Source organism: Papio anubis, chromosome 9 (assembly GCF_008728515.1).
Source record: "Papio anubis isolate 15944 chromosome 9, Panubis1.0, whole genome shotgun sequence".
In the NCBI taxonomy this organism is placed as follows: Eukaryota; Metazoa; Chordata; class Mammalia; order Primates; family Cercopithecidae; genus Papio; species Papio anubis.
In genome coordinates, this window is record NC_044984.1 from 87,599,074 (window position 1) to 87,618,070 (window position 18,997).

General features: G+C 41.2%; 1 long non-coding RNA gene across 1 annotated transcript; it reads right to left on the bottom strand.

Moving 5' to 3' along the window:
• Positions 1-213: 213 nt before the first annotated feature.
• On the bottom strand, positions 214-11,469 carry LOC103875967. Its single transcript, XR_634999.4, has 2 exons — positions 10,532-11,469; positions 214-773 (listed from the first exon to the last, which is right to left on the bottom strand). It is a non-coding gene; the product is annotated as an uncharacterized LOC103875967 (long non-coding RNA).
• Between the last annotated feature and the right edge of the window lie 7,528 nt (positions 11,470-18,997).

The window sequence follows — 18,997 nt, forward strand, 5'->3', positions numbered from 1 at the left end:
ATTTAGTAATTAATTTTCAGCTAACAGAAGGCCACTACCTATACTGTCTGTGGCAGCCAGAGCCCCACCATACTGACACCAAGTTACTATGCCTCCTTGACAGAAAGTAACACAGATCGCCATCAATGGATAGACAAAAATCTCTGAATCTGTGGTTATGTGTGTGCATCTTACAAGTGGAGTAACAACAAATAGAAGAAATATATTTACAAATGAAAATGAAGCTACATTTATTTACTTCACTAAAACTGTTTTTTTCTTCTCATCAAAGATTTCTCTATTCGTGTTACTCAACATCCCAAAAAGAATCAGCACAAGGCCACAAACTCAACGAAATTCCTTCTCCTGTTCATAAAACTCCTGTCCTGACTCCAAGTCCACACCCTAATAAACAGGCAAGCCTGTACTCTGCACCCTGAGGAGCAGTCTCCTAGGCTTTGTCCTTTCAGAGAGCGGATTTCCAAGGAGAGGCCGTCCATCTACCCAACTCTTCTCAAGGCCACATAGCTCCTCTCCAAAGACAGCCATCCCCAGTGGTTCAGCTGATCCTGATGGCTGCGCCTACAGAGAAAGAGGGGAAGAGAGATGGGAGAGGAAGAGCTCCCAGGAGTCAGGATGCAAGGTGAAGTCAGCTGTTGATCAGCGGTCACTCAGCAACTGGACCAGGTGACACTCTTCTTCTGCAGGCTGTAGGCTGTGAGAGTGTTCTGAGTGGCATTTAAGGATAGCTCCCATGAGCGTGCCAGCTTCAGCAGGGTGTCCTATGGCAAGCCCTAAAAGGCAGAGGGAAAAGAATAACCAAGTGGAAGTGGGTCATCGTGCCATCTATCAGAGACAATGTGCGTGAGAATGCTGCTACTAAATGAATGAAAAACTCTTTGTAAACTCAAAGTTTGTGGTTCCCAAACTTGAGCATGTGTCATTTTTTTTTTTTTAATTAAAACGCTGATTTACTTGGCCTTATTCTAGAGGTTGGATTCATTCAGTCTGGGGTAGGACCTAAAAATTTGCATTTCTAACATTGCATTTCCCAGAGGATCTGATATTGCAGGTCAGGGGCCACACTTTGAGAACTACTTGCTAAAATACAGGATCTATGTCAGCTGAAGCTATAATGGGCAATCATGAGCCATGCCCAGACTGAGCAGCAAAAGGAAACAATGTTACTGTCTAAAACAAGCAAGAAAATAATACAATATTTTAAAATAACAGAATATATAATGCTTGAGTTGCCAGTAGCAAAGTGTTAGGATGAGGTCCTTGAAGTCAGAGAAAGCAGAGATGAACCAGTTTTGAACAAGCCCTGTCCTCGAACTCAGCAGAAGGAAGAGACCAAGTCCATTATGCCCTCAGTAAACCATTGGCCCTGGAGTATTGGCTTTCCCTCTTCACAGATGAGGAGTTCCATCTTCTAACTCACACAGAGCAGGGAGAGGATAAGAGCTGAGGAAATGCCATTGGCCCTCAGCTGGTCACTCTCTCTACTAATACTGCTTCATATGGGTATAAGGCTTTACGGTTTTGAAAAGCTTTCCAGTGATCAAAACAATGTGACATGGGCGAAAGAATAGACAAATGGACCAAATGAACAGAATAGAGAGCCCAGAAAAACACCTACCCAAATATAGTCAACTGAGTTTTGACAAAGGAGCAAAGGCAATACAGTGGAGAAAGGACAGTCTTTTCAATAAATGGTGCTGGAACAACTGGACATCTGCATGCAGGAAAAAAATAAACTAGAATCTAAACCAAGACCTTACATCTTTTTCACAAAAATTACCTCAAAACGGATCAAAGACCTAAAGGTAAAAATGCAAAACTGTAACTGGTGACAGCCAGAAAGAAACAAACAGTAATTGAGTGACTACTAGTGCCAGCTATCGAGTTAAGTACTTTTAATAGCTTATCGCATTGATTCTAAACTCTGTATACAATGTATTATTCCCAAGTTACAAACGATGAATTTTTTGCCAGTGATAAAGCATAATTTCTCTATGTTATTCCCTATAGAATCTGGAGCAGGAGGAGCCTCACTCTCCTATCAAAAGGAGAAGAACCTGAAGAAAACACTTCTCTTCCTTCTCTCTGCGTAGGGGCAGTGACCTTGAATTCAACCACCATCATCCCTTCCAGACACCAGAAGGGGGAGTCCCACAAGGCAGAAGTTGCCCCTGTGACGCGTCTACTTCTCTTCCATGTTCTTTACCTCCTTGCTCAGGAAGCCATAAAATTGAGCTGAGCAGAAGGTGAATGTCATTGCAAAGTTTACGCAGACTATGCTGACAGGTTCATGAAAACACTACTGAATATGTTACATACCACCAATGCTCACAGCATATCCTGTGTTGGAAGTGATACTTTTCCATTGCCAGTAACCCTCCTTTGTCCTAGGAGCTCACTGAACAGCTAAAATCGGGTGATATTTTTATATGGAACATGCAACATATTAAGTCCTTTTGCTCAGTGACCCAAAAAGGAACTAAACAGTACCCAGACTAGAAATCAATGTTAAATTATTCAAATAAATTCCACTTAAAGAATGGTGGCTTGGGAAGCACTCAGCCAGAAAGAATTCTCCCAAGATGAGTTTACTGTGAAGTAGAAGGGAAGAACATTTTAACTTTGGTTGGAAATTACACAGAAGGTGATGAAACATCCTCTAAGAAACGGTTCTGATCCACTGTAGGGTACCCCCTTCTCTCCTGCCACATTCCCCCATTTTACCCACTAAAGAGGTTCTTTGACGAGAGGCTAAGGAAACCAAGCAATGTAAGATCTAATCAAAACTGAGTGCTGGAAATGTGTGGGGAGAAATCCATAACTAAACTGAGCAATTAACTCCAGAAAGCTAACTGGGGCCAACTCTGACACTACTATAAAGTTATAAAATCTCCAGCATCTCATTTCTTTGTCCCTCTACCCAATTTCCTCTCAAATATAAGCCTCTCTTTCTCTGTCCTCTCTTCTTCATATTTAATAAAACTGTTTGCAAGAAAGAATCTTAGGTTAGTCATTTGCACTTTAGTATGAATTAAAGCCAGTGTGTCAACTCTCACAGGAATAAGAATTTCAAGCCATACTTCTAATTGTGGAATGGCTGTTACTGAATTCTTTTAAGGGTATTTCATGCAACAGCTAAATATAAGGAAGAGGAGAGAAACTGTCCACGTCTTTCTGTGCCTAAAGTCTGCCTAAAGTCAGCTTTCAGCTGCCACTCCCAATTGAAAGTGAATTCAGATTAATTACTAGACGTTGAATGAGAGTTATAATTTATCCTTTCAGGGATCTACTGGTTTTCTTTTCTTTTTTTTTTTTTTTTTTTTTGAGATAGAGTCTTGTTCTCATTGCCCAGGCTGGAGTGCAGTGGCGTGATCTTGGCTCACTGCAACCTCCGCCTCCCGGATTCAAGCGATTCTCCTGCCTCAGCCTCCCAAGTTCCTGGGATTACAGGTATGCGCCACCATGCCCAACTAATTTTGTATTTTTAGTAGAGACGGGGTTTCTCCATATTGGTCAGGCTGGTCTTGAACTCGCAACCTCAGGTTATCCACCTGCCTTGGCCTCCCAAAGTGCTAGGATTACAGGCATGAGCCACCGTGCCCGGCCATTTTTTCTTTCTTTTTTACTTTTATTTTAGGTTGAGGGGTATGTGGGCAGATTTGTTATATAGTAAATGGGGGTTTGTTTACACATATTTCATCACTCAGGTACTAAGCCTAGTACCCAATAGTTTTTTTTTTTTTTTTCTGATCCTCTCCCTCCTCCCACCCTCCAGCCTCCAACAGGCCCCAGTATCTGTTGTTCTCCTCTTTGTGTCCACGTGTTCTCACCATTTAGCTCCCACTTAGAAGTGAGAACAGGTGGTATTTGGTTTTCTGTTCCTGCATTAGTTTTCTAAGGATAACGGCCAGCAGCTCCATCCATGTTCCTGCCAAAGACATGATCTCATTCTTTTTTATGGCTGCATAGTATTCCATGGTATATATGTACCACATTTTCTTTATCCAATCAGTCACTGATGGGCATTTAGGTTGGTTCCACGTCTTTACTGGTTGTGAATAGTGCTGCAACAAACATTTGCATGCATGTGTCTTTATGGTAGAATGATTTCTATTCCTTTGGGTATATCCCAGATCTACTGGTTTCTTCTCCTCTAGGCCCAGAAAACAGGTCAATTTCTGATGGCTTTTACATGTCAGGCCTATAGGACCCATTCTTACTTGACACTAGGTATCTCCACTCCAGATGCCCTTCCCCTTACCAGGTTTTACTTGAAAAGCACAACATGAGTGACTTGGGCCAAATGTGGCCATAGGTCCTTCAACAAATGTTGAGTGAGTGCGACCCTTGGAGCAGAAAGTTGACAGAGCTCTGACACATGGCTAGTCCCCCAGAGGCTCTCACTGGTCTCTTAGTTGGAAGAACTTCAAACTCTCAGACAGTGGAAAATTCAGTCTGTTCCAAGCAAGAGACACAAATGTGCTCTTAAAATTCATACTGACATTTGGAACTGCCCAGGGTATTATAAATATAATCGTTCTGAAGTGTGAGTGTGTGTCAGGGAGAGAAAGAGATGGAGAGAGAGAGAGGGATACTCTGTGTGTGTGTGTGTGTGTGTGTGTGTGTGTGATGACAGAAAGGAAAGTGAGAGCAGACCCAGGGACAGCAAGTATCCCTGCCAAGAACTCAAGGCCAAGCACAGAGAAGAATGTCCACCAGATACCCAATGACTACATTCCGGATTTTCTACTGCTTCCTCCTCAGAGAAAAGGGGGGGAATAAATTAGAGAGAATGCGAAGGGAGAGAGAGAGTGAGCAAGATGGGTGGAGATAGAGAGAGAAAGGAACAGGAAGTGGGAGCCTTACTACACATAGACCAAGAGGCTCAGACTGAGAGAGAGAGGCTGTCAGAATGAGGAACTACTGAGAGATTACAGGCTTCTCCACCAGTTACAAGTGACTAATATCTACATTTATTGTGTTTTGAAGCCATCAAGTTCTATGTCCAAATGACCCCACCCCTCCCATAATGCAGCACCAAGACTAATCCACCATCCACGGGACATACTGTTTCCTGCCAAACAGATGGGCTTATAGAGGTTGGTCTTACACAGCCTCTTCCAGGTCTTGGACACACACCGGCCAGCCTCTGTGGCTGAGGAACAGAATAAAGTTATATAAATTGAACTGACCCTACAAGTGGGCTCCTATGACCTTCCTTGCTCTTGAACTAACTGAGCTGACCAGCCAGCCTGAAGCAACATGGTCCCAGGGCAGGGGCTCTTAATCTTTTATGTGCCAGGCTCCCTTTGGTAGGCTGGTAAAGCCACAGATTCCCTTCTCAGAATAATGTTATTAGGCATAAAATGAAATACATAAAGCTACAAAGGAAATCAGTTACAATATCAAATATTTTAACTATTACAAATATAGTAATATTTTTACTCCTTTATCAGTGCTTTAAATAATAGGATCTGGCGAAGGGTCAAATAACAACCCCATCATTTCAAAGAGTGATGGGAGAAACTGTGTTTCCATTGTTTACAACAACTACCAGGTGATATGAAAAGATCTGTAATTTCTGTGGCAAGAGTCATAGGCACTGCTAATATCACTGCAGTTTCTTCCCTATATTCTTAATAGAAGCAAAAAGCTAGATTTCAGTGAGAGGTTAGATAAAATAAATTTATGAACCAGAACAAAGGCAATGAAAGGAAGGGAGCTGCAACAACAGTAATTGTAATGATAAAGCAACATCTGCTACAAGAACAACAGCAAAAACTGGCTGCGGTCTCTGCTCTGTATCAGGTCCTGGATTAAATGTTTTCTACTCATCTTTCTCTTTCATTCTGAGGAAGGCATCATTTTGCCTACTTTACAGATTAGGAAACTGAGGCTTCACGATGTTAGGGAACTTGTCTAGGACTATAGCCAATAAGTAGCTGTGCCAAGAATGGAAGTCAAGGCTGTTTGACACTGAAGTCCACATTCACTGTGCACTGTGTCTTCAGAAAGAGATAGGGTGTGTGTGTGTGTGTGTGTGAGAGAGAGAGAGAGAGAGAAAGAGAGAGAGAGAGAGAGCTGCTTCCTTTTTCTCATTCATGCCAGAATAACTGGACTGGTTTAAACATCTATACTTTCACCCATCTTGACTATCCATTTCCATCTTATTAATGTTTGCTCTTTTCAGTTCAAAGACCCTTATGCTTCATTTATTCAATATATGTTGGGTACTGGCTATGTTTACTGACACCAGAAATTCAAAGATAAATATGTTCTCTGACTTTCAGGAAGCTTATAACTTATTGGAGAAAACAGATATGCAAACATAAATTATAATATGCAGCAATTAAAATTCAATTTGGACAATAAGGAGAATTTATTGACTCACGTACCTGAAAAGTCCAGAAGTAGACAGGCTTCAGGCATTGTTTGATTAGGGCTTCGTCGGTAGTGTGCTAGGAAGTATGTCACAACTAACTGACTTTCCAGAGGAAAAAAGAGCCATGAGTTTGTCTATTTCCATGGTGTAAATACTCCCACCATGACCTATTTCAAGCTACCAAAGCAAAGTCACTGAAGATATAATTGGGAAGAGATGTGCGCAGTCACCGCTCGCCTGATGCAGGCGAGCTCCAGCATGCTATGACCATTCTCATTTCTTCACAGTTCTCTCAGTTTTTCCATCCTCTGTATGCTGGCTTTGTCCTGATGATGCAACCAGCAGCTGGGACTGTATACTTTCCTTCTAGTGTCTAGCAAGCGTCTCTTCTACTAATCACCAAAAAAAATTCCTGAGCTCTTCTGAAAGAATCGCTGTATCCAAAGAATATCAACCAGCTGGCTTAGCCTTGGGTGGCATATTAAAATAAGTAATAGCTACCTTCTCTTAAGGCTCTTTATTTCACCTACCAAGTACTCCTTGTTGGACAAAGCTATGGTCTGAATGTTGTTGTCCCTTCAAAATTCGTATGTTGGAACCTAACACTCAATGTGATGGTATTAAGAAATGGGGGATTTTGAGGAAGCGATTAAATCATGAGGGCTCCACCCTCATGAATGAGATTACTGCCTTCATAAAAGAGGTTGAAGGGAGTGCCCTTGCCCCTTCCACCATGTGAGGTCATAGCAAGAAGGTGCCATATGAGGAATAGGCCCTTACTAGGTGACTTGATTTTGGACTTCCCAGTCTCCAGAACTGTGAGCAATACATTTCTATTGTTTATGAATTACCCAGCCTAAGGTATTTGGGTATAGCTGCCTGAATGGACTAAGACAGACAGAATTAGCATCAAAAACCTATCCTTTAGAAGGTGGAATTATCAGCAAGACAAGAAAATAATGTTCATGTTTGCTCATTTTAGTGCCTGTGTCAACCAGATGTTTCCTTCAGATCTGAGACCCTCATTTTCCCACTCTGGAAGTATTGATTGCTGATGGCTCACAGCTGAGTTCCTCTCAAAGCATTGCTCTGATGAAAAGAAGCTGCCAAACTCAAGGATATTGTCCCCCTTGAGAGGACACTGCCTCTAATGGCTGATCAATGAGTGAGTATAAAAGCCTGAGGTCACCTCAATTAGGCATGTCTGAAGGGTCATCCTGGCTCCAGTGCTTCCAAAGGGGAATCAGATAAAGCCTCTGTTGAAATCATATACTGGGTCAATTTCTCCCTCTGTGTCATCATCCTTCCCTCTCTTGCCTACATCGTTCCTATGTGCCCTCCCCACTAAACCTCCTGCATGCAATCTCAGTGTCTGTTTCCATAAAACTGAATATTCAATGCCTATCTCTAAACAAGTCACCAGATGTTCTAGACAAATCAGGGCCCATCTTGGAGCTGGGAGTGGAATCAGTCCCACCCACATCCCATGGCTGCCCCACGGTGGGAGAGGGTTGGGATGTATCTTGAGACCTAACCGCACTGTCTGCTACATCATAAGGCATGCTAGGTGATGTAAAAGACATACGAACAATATCACAGTCCAATGGCTGAGGCATTATAGGCATAGAGAAAGAAAAAAGCAGGCCCTGACATCCAGAAATAATCACCGGTAGACCTCAATATTATTACAAGCTGATCCGACACTCACAGCCAGGCCATTGTTCCCCTATTGGACATAGACAATCTCACAGAACACCAACCTCAGACAAGCTTATTCTGAACCATGATAAAATGAAACAAAACAAGGTCACTACATAATTTTGTCCATACACAAAAACAAGGTCACTCTGCCCTCTGTAATGCACTCAATCGTACAATTGCCTGGATTTCTGATGGCATCTGACCTAGAGCAAATCCTTAATTTCTTAAGCCTTCCACAGATCACCTGACCAAAATCCAAATCTTCTAGTAGTTTCTTTCTAACACAGTTGCTAAGGTAGTGTCCTTCAAGTATGTTCTCCCTTGATCAATGAGTAATAAGCTCAGCTTGTTTGATTATCAGTGTGTTCCTGGTGGTCTTTTGCTGGAGGGCATTGGTAGCCTTCAATCAGTGTTTGTATGGTGAATAACTGGGTGTGTAAATGGCTATGCTGCCCCTCTTTCAGGAAAAGCTTAACAGAAGACCTTTGAGCTGGTTCTTCAAGGAAGATTGAGCTTTCCCAAGCAAAGCAGGGTCAGAAAGAAGTCATTCCAAGCAAAGGAAGCAGGATGTGCAAAGGTTGGCATCATGGAAATGAAGGATGAAGAGTCCATATGGGTAGGGTGTTGGGTGGACTGGAAGGGTGCTAGGACCAAATGTGGAGATCCTCGTAAGTCACAACTAATCCTGTAGACAAAGAGGACAGAGAAGCAGGAGAGAGAGAGAGAGCTCGAAATTTGAAATCTGATTGCAGGGAGAATTCCTGGAGTAGCCATAACTATTTTTCCTCCAACCCTTTCTTTCTTTTTTTGGAGAGAAGGCGAAGACATTTGCTTTGGTTAAATCAAAATTGCATATTTTGAGTTTTCTCAGTTTTCCCACCCTGACATTTAAGGCGCACACCTAACAACACTGAGCCCTTAATTCCCTGGATATTGTGAATGCTTCGAAGACATCATGGCCTTCTCTCAAAGGTTTGGTAACTTGCACTTCACTATATAATTCCTGTTGCTTGTCAGAAGTGCAATTCAGCTGGTCACTTCCTCTGTTATTTATAATTAAATAACTTACCAAAAGAGACTTCCAGATGTCCTAATAGAAAATGCCAATGTCTTTTCGCTTCCTTGTGTGGGTCCACCTTTGACTCTCCATTCGTGGTGCCCTCAAGATGACATTCTTCCTCTAGGGGTCGTATCTCTAGCGCCTCTCAGGCAGTATGATTCCTGCCAACCCTCCATCTGTGTTTAAGTCTTGCTTGTGCTCCACAAAATATTTCTGTCTTAACAGCCCTACAGCTGCACGGCCTCCTCTTCTGTTCCCTTCTGTCTGTCTTGCCCTGTCCTGCCACTGAGCACTCACATTTTATAACATCTTACCTTGCCAACTGGTTTTGTGAATATCATGTAAGTGTTTGTTAATTATAGATCTTTTGCAAATGACATATATCTGATACAGCTGAAGGAGACTGAAATGTCCCCATTCTTATAAATCCGTGTTAGTGCCGCCCTAGACTACCCTTAGAATTTTGTGTATATTTGTGAAATCCATGTTTTCTACTTTTACTCTCTCTGTATATATCTCAATAACCTATGTAAGTATTACTTTGTGCTTTTAAACATAAAAATAATCATAGTGTTGTATCATTTTATTCTATGCTTTTTTCACTCACAATTATGTTTTAAGATTCAGTTTTGTTAACATATGAAAAGCTTTTAGAACAGTGCCAGTAAGCACCATATAAGTCTTAGCTACTATTATTTTCAGTATTATTGTTATTTTGAGGCAGCATCTCATTCTGTCACCCAGGCTGAGTGCAGTGGCATGATCACAGCTTACTACAGCCTCAACCTCCTGAGATCAAGTGATCTTCCAACCTCAGCCTCCTGAGTAGCTGGGACTAACTACAGGCATGCATCCCATGCCCAGCTAATTTTTGTATTTTTTGTAGTGATGGGCTATCACCATGTTGCACAGGCTGGTCTCAAACTCCTGGGCTCAAGCAATCTGCTTGCTTTAGCCTCCCAAAGTGCTGGGATTACAGGTGTGAGCCACCACACCCTATTATTTTCAATATTATTAATAAATGGATTTACATCATTCCTTGTAATTATAATAAGCTAACATTGATCATATGACATTTTATTTATCCCATTCCTCTCTTGATGTGTTGGGACTTAGAAAAAGACACCCCAGAGTGAAGGCCTCTGAAGCAAAGTCTCTATCTGACCTTCTCCTGCCCTGGTGTCTCTTGCCCCTCATTCTTCCCTAAGGCAAGCCATAGAAAACCATAATTCCTCTTCCCCAAGGCAGGTCATAGAAACCAAAACAGCTTTTACCCAAAGCCAGTCATAAAATCTAAAAATATTACAGTAATCTTCCCCTGCCTTTCTGAGTAAGAGCTGGCCATAAAGAAATTAAGACCCTCATCCCAGAGGGTTCCCATTCCATACCTGGGAGAAAGAAATGCTGCACAGAGAGGCCAAGAAGAAGCTGAGCTGACAGGGCTTGGTAGGTTTCCCGACTCAGTCTATTTCCATTAGATTATCCCTGTTTCCCCCAGTCGTAGTTCTACATGGCTGTCCATTCTTCATTGAACCTAAGCATAAAAAAAGGGATCAATTTTTCCTGGATCTTTGGTCTCCATTCTGAAGGCTCTCATGTCTCATAAAACTGTGATCAAATAAATGTGTTATGCTTTTCTCCTGTTAGCTTGTCTTTGTTATAGGGGTGTCAGCCATGACCCTTATGACAGGGAGGAAAGGGGTCACCTTCTTTCTGCCCCTAAGGTACATATTTAGGTTGTTTCCAATTTTTTCCAATTAATTATAAGCAGTATCGCAAAGAATATCCTTAAACATGCCAAGTTCATATGTTCAAGAGTTGGTATTTGCTTAAAAGTGGACTTGCTGGGCTGTAAGGAGAAATGTATTTTAGATTTTGCTAGCTATTGTCAAATTGTTCCCCAAAATGTCTGTACCTTCAGCAGTGTATGAGAATTCTTATTTTTCTGTCTTTGCCAACCACCACTGATTTTTTCAAAAGTTTGTGAGTGCAAAGTAATAATCTTGTTTTAACTTGCATTCTTCTTTTCATTAATATGTGAGATTTGGACAGTTTTTCTCTCCATTTATTGGCCATTATGCACTGGGCCTTAACCTTTTCTGGGGTCTTAGACTCCTTTGAAAATTTACTTCAGAAAAATGCACATATATATATACACACATACACTTTATAAACACATTGAGGGACTTCACAGAGTCCCTGAAGACCCATCCACAAAGCCCCTTCAGAGCAGAAACTCGAGCTTTTAGTAGATATGAGAACCTTCTGGGATTTTTTTTTTTCTTTTTTTTGTACTTTTCAGTAGAGACAGGGTTTCACCGTGTTAGCCAGGATGGTCTCGATCTCCTGACCTCGTGATCCGCCTGCCTTGGCCTCCCAAAGTGCTGGGATTACAGGCGTGAGCCACTGCGCCCAGCCTGGGAAGTTTTTAAAAATGCAGATTCCTAGGACCCATCTTTGAGGATCTTGACTCAGAGGGCCCCAAGTAGGAACTGAAGGGCTGGTGCAGGTGATGAAAAAAAGAAAAGAAAAGAAAAGAGGAAGGAAGGAAGGGAAGGAAGAGAAAGGAAGGAAGGAAGGAAGGAAGGAAGGAAAACAAAACTAAGACTATGCTTTCAGGGGTCATTTCGGTAGCTCGTTAAGAAAGATAATCTTAAGAGTTTCTGGATTCCCAGTAAGAACTCCTATTTCTGCTTTCCAAAACTTTCCCTTCTCCCACAGCTATGAAGCAAAGGATAAAGTCACCAAGTTTAATGTACAAAAGCTGTAACTTGCCTTTAAATTGATGCTGTAGCTACTTTTAAATCCATGGTTACTTCTGCAGATATACCTTGTGCCTCTCTCCTCCTTAGCCGGGAAGGTCAGTGAGGGAATGAATAAATAGGGTGACATGTGAGACAAAGAAAAACACAAGGAAAGGAAAAAATTTAGGAAATTCGAAGCTATTCAGAAAATGCTACATAAAAAGCATCATCCTACTAAATATGAACAGCTTGTGTTTGGAATGGTTTGTGTTTCTAATTTTATTACATGAGCAAGCTCATTTTTTTTTTCTCTGCTAGATACTTCAAAGATTCTCTTGCAAAAAGAAGGGAAATAAATTTAGTTTCCTCTCGGATCTAAAGTCACATAAATGATTCTGTTGTAAGATGGAGAAAATTGATTGCTTCAATGGCAAATAAGATATTTTTTTAATTTAAAAATTTGGTACTAAGGAAATCATGTACCAGGGAATTCTCAAAACGTTTTGAGAGAGGTTGAGAATCCCGGTATAATGAGATGATGATGTTACTCATGCACATTTTCCCCCGCTTTCTTTTTCAAGCCTGCAAGTGTCAAGACAGAGTTAATCCTTATTTTTGACTCAGTCACAAGCAGATGCATTCTTCTCTGAGCTGGTCAGTGGCCAGTATCCTCTTGAACCTTTGGTGGAATTCAGGTCCATGAATGATGCCAGGAACAAGAATTAGGATCTGATTCTAGGACTTTAGAATGACTTACTCGGTACCTCTGTCCAGTAACAATAGAAAAATGACTCGGTTGCTCTGTCCGTGAAACTAGGGCAGTGATACTGGCTGCCTGCCTCACACAGGGTTGAGGGGAAACCAGGCTTATAAAAGACAGAGGTCTCCGGAGCATGGACATCACATGGGAGGGGGTGGGGATGCCTTCACAGAGCCGAAGACAACAGAGGGGGCAACCTGACACAGAACCAAAGGAGGTCCTTGAACCCTGCCATGCCAGCCTGGTTGGAGGGCATTCTGTATACACTGGAGAAAATGGAATGAAGTCAACTTACATCTTTTGTCTTTCTGGAGACCATCTTTTTACTTTCATGGGTTACTCATGGATTAAGAAGAAAAATGGTGGACATGACATTTTCTAACATTTTCTGGTATCCATTATCTTGTTCACTTGGCCATACAGTGCTTCTTATACTCTAGATTTTCAGATTCTAGGCAGTATGTTCATTAAAAGCAGGAATTAAAATTGACATGCAGACATACATAGACTTGTGTGTGGCGGATAAGGTGCCTGGCACTCAATATAAATACTGGATATAATAAATGAATGAATTACTACACACAGAGAAAAACAACACACACATACACACACACACATACATAAATAAGTCAGCATTTTTCCAGGACTCAACCACAAGGAAGAAGATTTGGGCAGCAGAAGCACTTCTGCTGCCAACCTCATTCCTGCCTGTATTATTTAGGATATAAATACCATTGCAGTAAAGGAGACTGAGTGACCATAACTTAAACAAAATAGAAGTTTATTTTTCTCTCATATAACATGGATGCTCTGTAGCATCACAACTCCAAGGTCCTTCCACTTTTCTTAGAGTGTTATCCCCATCTGCATGGTCCGTGTAGCTCACCACAGCATCTGAATCCCAGCTGATAGAATAAGGAAAGGAAGGAGAGCATATCTTCCCTTTCAAGAAGGCTATATCTTTTCTCTTCACAGCTCTTGGGCCAGAACTTAGTCACATGACCACATCTAGCTGCAAGGGAGCCTGGGAAATGTAGTCTTTATTCTGAGTAGCTGTAGATCCAGTTGAAAAATCAGCATTGTCTTAAAAAAATAAAAAATAAATAAATATTGGAGCAAGTAACTGTCTCTGTCACACTGAAAAAATAAAAGCACAAAGATGTAGGTTTCCCAGAATCACTAGAAAAATTCCCGGTAAACCTAGTACTAGTACTAGCCTGGGTGCAGTGGCTTAGACCTGTAATCCCAGCTACTTGGGTGGCTGAGGCAGAAGGATGACTCGAGGTCAGGAATGTGAGACTAGCCCAGTCAACATAGTGAGTTTATTTCATCTCTAAAATAAAAATTAGCCAGGCATGGTGGCACACATAGAGCAAGATCCTATCTCTAAAAAGGAAGTAGCTGATACTTAGGTGGTTTCACAAGCATGTCAATCTACTAAGCAGATGTTCACTCCAGAGAAAGACAGTTCTCAACTTCTAACATTCGCCTTTTAAACAATTTACCCTTTCATCTATTAATCTCTGATAAATTTAAGCTTCATTTCCCATATCAAATTTGGGTTTTCATACTGCAGGTAGAATTTTATGTTTTCTGACCTCTAGGAGAATAAATACCCAACCTGATCACCACACATACAAGGCTAGAAGATGAATATATTTGGTGTGAAATCAGAGATCTGCCTGCATTCAGCTTGGGAAATAAGGATAAAAAACCAAGGAGCCTGTCCAGAATAGGAAAGGTTATGAATGATCAGACAACCTAACAGTGATAATTAGTGTCACCATAACATAGTTAAAATCTATGGAGGACTTACTTTGCATCAAATGCTTTGCCCACATCATTTTATTTAGAATTTTCTTCTAATGTTGGAAGGTGTATTAGTCTGTTTTCATGCTGTCGATAAAGACATATCCAAGACTGGGCAATTTACAAAAGAAAGAGATTTATTGGATTTACAGTTCCATGTGGCTGGGGAGGCCTCACAGTCATGGTGGAAAATGAAAGGCACATCTCACATGGTGGCAGACTAGAGAAGAGAGCTTGTGCAGAGAAACTCCTGTTTTAAAAACCATCAGCTCTCGTGAGACCCATTCACTATCACGAGAATGGCACCAGAAAAATCGCCCCCATGATTCAACCATCTCCCACTGCGTCCCTCCCACAACACATGGGAATTATGGGAACTACCAGATGAGATTTGGGTGGGGACACAGCCAAAGCATATCAGATGGCTATACTGTTACTAACCCTACTTATAGTCAAGGAAATTGGGCTTAGTAAAAAGTCAAGGAACTTGCCCAAGGTCACACAAATACCAAGTGGCAGAGCCTGGACCTTAATTCAAGAATCTAACTCTACTGTTGGTACCTGAAATCACTGATCACTGTGGAGTCTCAATTAAAGAAAAAGACAGACTGGTGGGAGCAGGGAAAAGCAACAAAAAAAGGCAAATAAGCTATAAGTCTGCCTTTCTTCAAGGTCCAGGACATACAACCCTCCTGTGCAAATAACTCATAACCTTCCTGTGCCCAGCTATCACCAGACCTTTGGCTAATACAAAAAATGCAGGTTAGCTCCCTGCAACCTTGGCGTTAGCAGTGCTGCACGTAGCACTCTGCAGCCCAAAACCATCCTATAAAATCTCCAGTAAGCCTTTGTCTCCTGGCAGTCAGCTTCTCTTCTGCTGATTTGCCCATTGCTTTCTTGCAATGTATTTTCATACTTTCTCTAATAAATCTGCCTTTCTTTATCTACAACTCTCTTGGTAAATTCTTTTACCTCCACGCCACTGGTCCAGATAATCATCGCTCCCCAGCAATAATCTCTACCACCATGCTGATGGCAAGGAGGACGGTGAGCCATGTCCCACGCATCCTTCCTGCCCACCATCACATGGATAGGTATCAATCTTGTTGTTCATCCTGTCTGGGAATTTTGAGTTGGGTGACCTAAAAAAGAATATAAAAGTTCCAACCATCAGTATTTAAGAAGTGATCTCAGAAATTTACTTAAATCTCCACATAACCGTTGTACAACAACAACAAAAAATCCGGAAAAAACTTGAAATATATTAAAAAGATACTTCAAACTTTGATGACAATGTTTTGTAATTACTAAAGTTTACAAAATCTACACCATCCCAGATGGTCAGATCTACAAACTACTCTTTTATGTCACTCACTGCTATTGGAATTCATCACGTAATGATTTGTGTAAGTTTACCTTGCCAGTGGAGAGAAGACTCCAAGAAGGTATGTTTATTCCTAAATTGGGAACAGAATAGGTGTCCAATAATTATTTACTGAGTGAATTAATGTTTTTCCTTCAACATACCTTTTTAGAATTATTTGCCACCTATTAGAAATGGTTAATATAAATAATTATATTATTAGATGTTGCTGTGCTTCAAAATTTGATACTAAGAACTTGCACTATAAAAAGTTTTGCTTAATCCGTGTTAACTTATCACAGGAATTTAATATCCCACTGACTTGTGTGTGTCTGTGTTCCCTGTGGGATTTCATTTCTATTAATAAGTTTGTTTACTGGACTACTTTTTGCCCCCAGCATTTCGTGTGGTCGGTTTTAAATTTGACACCAGTGGATATGAAGGAGTCAAGTCATTAAGAACTCAAACTGCTTTAGAACATGGTAATTACGCTCCAAGTGGAATGACCCCTGGATCCATGTGTCTTTAATAAATCCATTCTTGAAAAGAAATCCCTTCTCCCTGAGATATATAATTAATGTAATATGAAGCCTAAAAATAAATTTCTCCCCAGAAATTCCAGGTGAAAATTTCAGGACGCTTTTTACCCTAGCATTTTGATTCTTCATCACATAGGCAGACAGGATTCTTACTAAGTATGCACAAATGCTTAACAGGCACAAGGGACTTTGACTTCCTTAAGGTTTTCTAAATGCTTGCTCTCTCAAATACATGTTCATGTTACTGTTTCCTTTTGTGAGCAAGCCCTCCTTCCACAGCTCCCTCTCAATCCAGCCTTTCAGCTGCAGGATTGTAAAGAACTGAGGATTCCCCAACATGAGAATTGGCCAAGAGTTTAAATACCCCACTACCTTTTATAGGTGGTGGGAGCCATTCGTCTCAAAAGGAGAACAGCACCCCAGTGTCTTTCTGAGTTTGCATCAAGGGCTCCTCACTGAACAGAATGTTTGCAAGACAATGACATGCAGATTGGTTAGCTAGTTTTTTCCCATGAAGATTTTCCCCAACCCCAACTTTTTATTTTGAAAATTTTCAAGCCTACGGAAAAGTTGAAAGCACAGTTCAATGAACATCCATAAACCTTTCACAAAGATTAATCAGTTGTTAACATTTGTCATGTCCCAAAGAACATTTTCTACCTCTTTCCATATCTGTATTTGTGTGCTTATAAATACAGAAACAGGGTCTTGCTATATTGCCCAGGCTGGATTCTAGTGGCAATTCAGAGCCCCAAGCATGGCTCACCACAGTCCCAAACTCCTGAGCTCAAAAGATCCATGATCCTCAGCCTCCTGAATAGCTAAGACTGCAGGCCTATGCCACACACCCAGTGTGTGTGTGTGTGTGTGTGTATGTGTGTGTATGTGTGTTATTGAACCATTTGAAAGTAAGTTGCAGAAATCATGATGCTATACCCTTAAATACTTACTCTTATTTGTCCTAAAAAACCAGGGATATTTTCCTACATAGTTATAATATCATTGTCATACCCAAGAAACTTTCCATTGACTCAATAACATTATCTAATAAAGAGTCCATAATCACGTTTCCCCAGTTGTCCTATAATGTATTTTACAGTCGGGTGTTTTAGGGGAGTGCCTATCTGTATTCATTCAAGGTTCGTGCATTGCATTTAGTTATCATGTACATTTAGTCTCTTTTAATCTAATTCTACCTACCTCCAGCCCTGCCTTTTTGGTTTTGCTCTGTCTTTCAAGTTTTTTGAAGAGTTTAGGGCAGTTGTCTTACAGAATGTGCCCTAATCTGGTTTTATCTGATTGTTTCCTTGTGATTCAATTCTGCTTAAGCAATTTTGGCAAGAATGATACAATGAGATGCTGTTCCCATGAACTTTGAATAAACTCAAGGACAAGGATTTTACCAAGCCTGAGTGATCAGATTCAAAGAGGTTTAAAAAAAAAAAAATCATTTTTGAAAATTAGAATTTAGTAAGTATACAGCTCTTCATAGCAGGGTGAGATGTCCCAAGCAAAATGAAAAAGTGGAGTGCCCAAGATTAGTGTCCAAGATTATTCATAACTTGTATACGTTTGAAAGGGGCCTTTGTTATGCCAAATCTAGCAACCTTTGTTGAATCATCAGGACTGAGATTTGGGCAGAGTCAACCTCTGCTCTTGCAAAGTGGATAATTACTAACTTGGTGCAATTTCAGGAATGCGGAGGCCACTCTTCCCCACTCAGCTACACTGCCTCTATTATGGGAGTAGTGACGCCCATCTGCTATTATTAAAGATCAGAGCTTCTCTCTAATGACTATCTACTATATGTCAGGCCTTGTGCTTAGTGGTTTATTAATCTGTTCCTTACAAAAACCTCATGAGGTAAACATTATTATTCCCATTTCCTAGGCGGGAAAGAGAGGCTTAACAATGTAACTTCCCCAAGGACCCATGCAGCTAATTTAAGATGTGAACCAAAATCTCCCTCCATAACTAAAGTTCCATAATTCCATGTTCCGTGTGATACTCCTCTATTCCCCAGTCCTGGTCTTACCTCATTTCCTAAATGGCTTTTCCTTCTCTCTCTAGAGCATACATTACACTGGACATCTGATTACCCCATTTTATGCCAACAGGTCCTTCTACAAATGCTAACCATTATTGTTTGTGCCAGGTCTAGTTTGTGCCAGGCACCTTGCTGAATGCTCTACACACCCAATCTCATTTACTCTTCCCAAGAACCCCAGAAGGAAGGTGTGCATCAGTAATGTCCTGTGACCACTCTGATAGCAGATGGCAGAAAGAGAATCTGAACCATATCTGACTTCAAGTCTGAGTTCCTAACAAAGATAGGAATAACAAGGCAACCCCAGATGCCACAGTAGCCAGACGCTTGCTAGTAAAGGCCAGAACACTGACTCACTAAGCTCTGAACTCCTCTGCCCCCATGCTGCCAGGGGCACAACCCCAACAGACTGCCCAGCACACTGCCCTAATGGGCCATTGACTCATCTGCTCCAACGAGCAAATCACTGCACAAAACTCCTCCCCCACAGAAAGGTGTTGGTCCTCCGGCATTCAGAAAGAATCAGGAGCCAACGTACCACTCACAGGAAGAAAACGCACGCACTGTCTCTATTTGTTATTCCTCCTACACA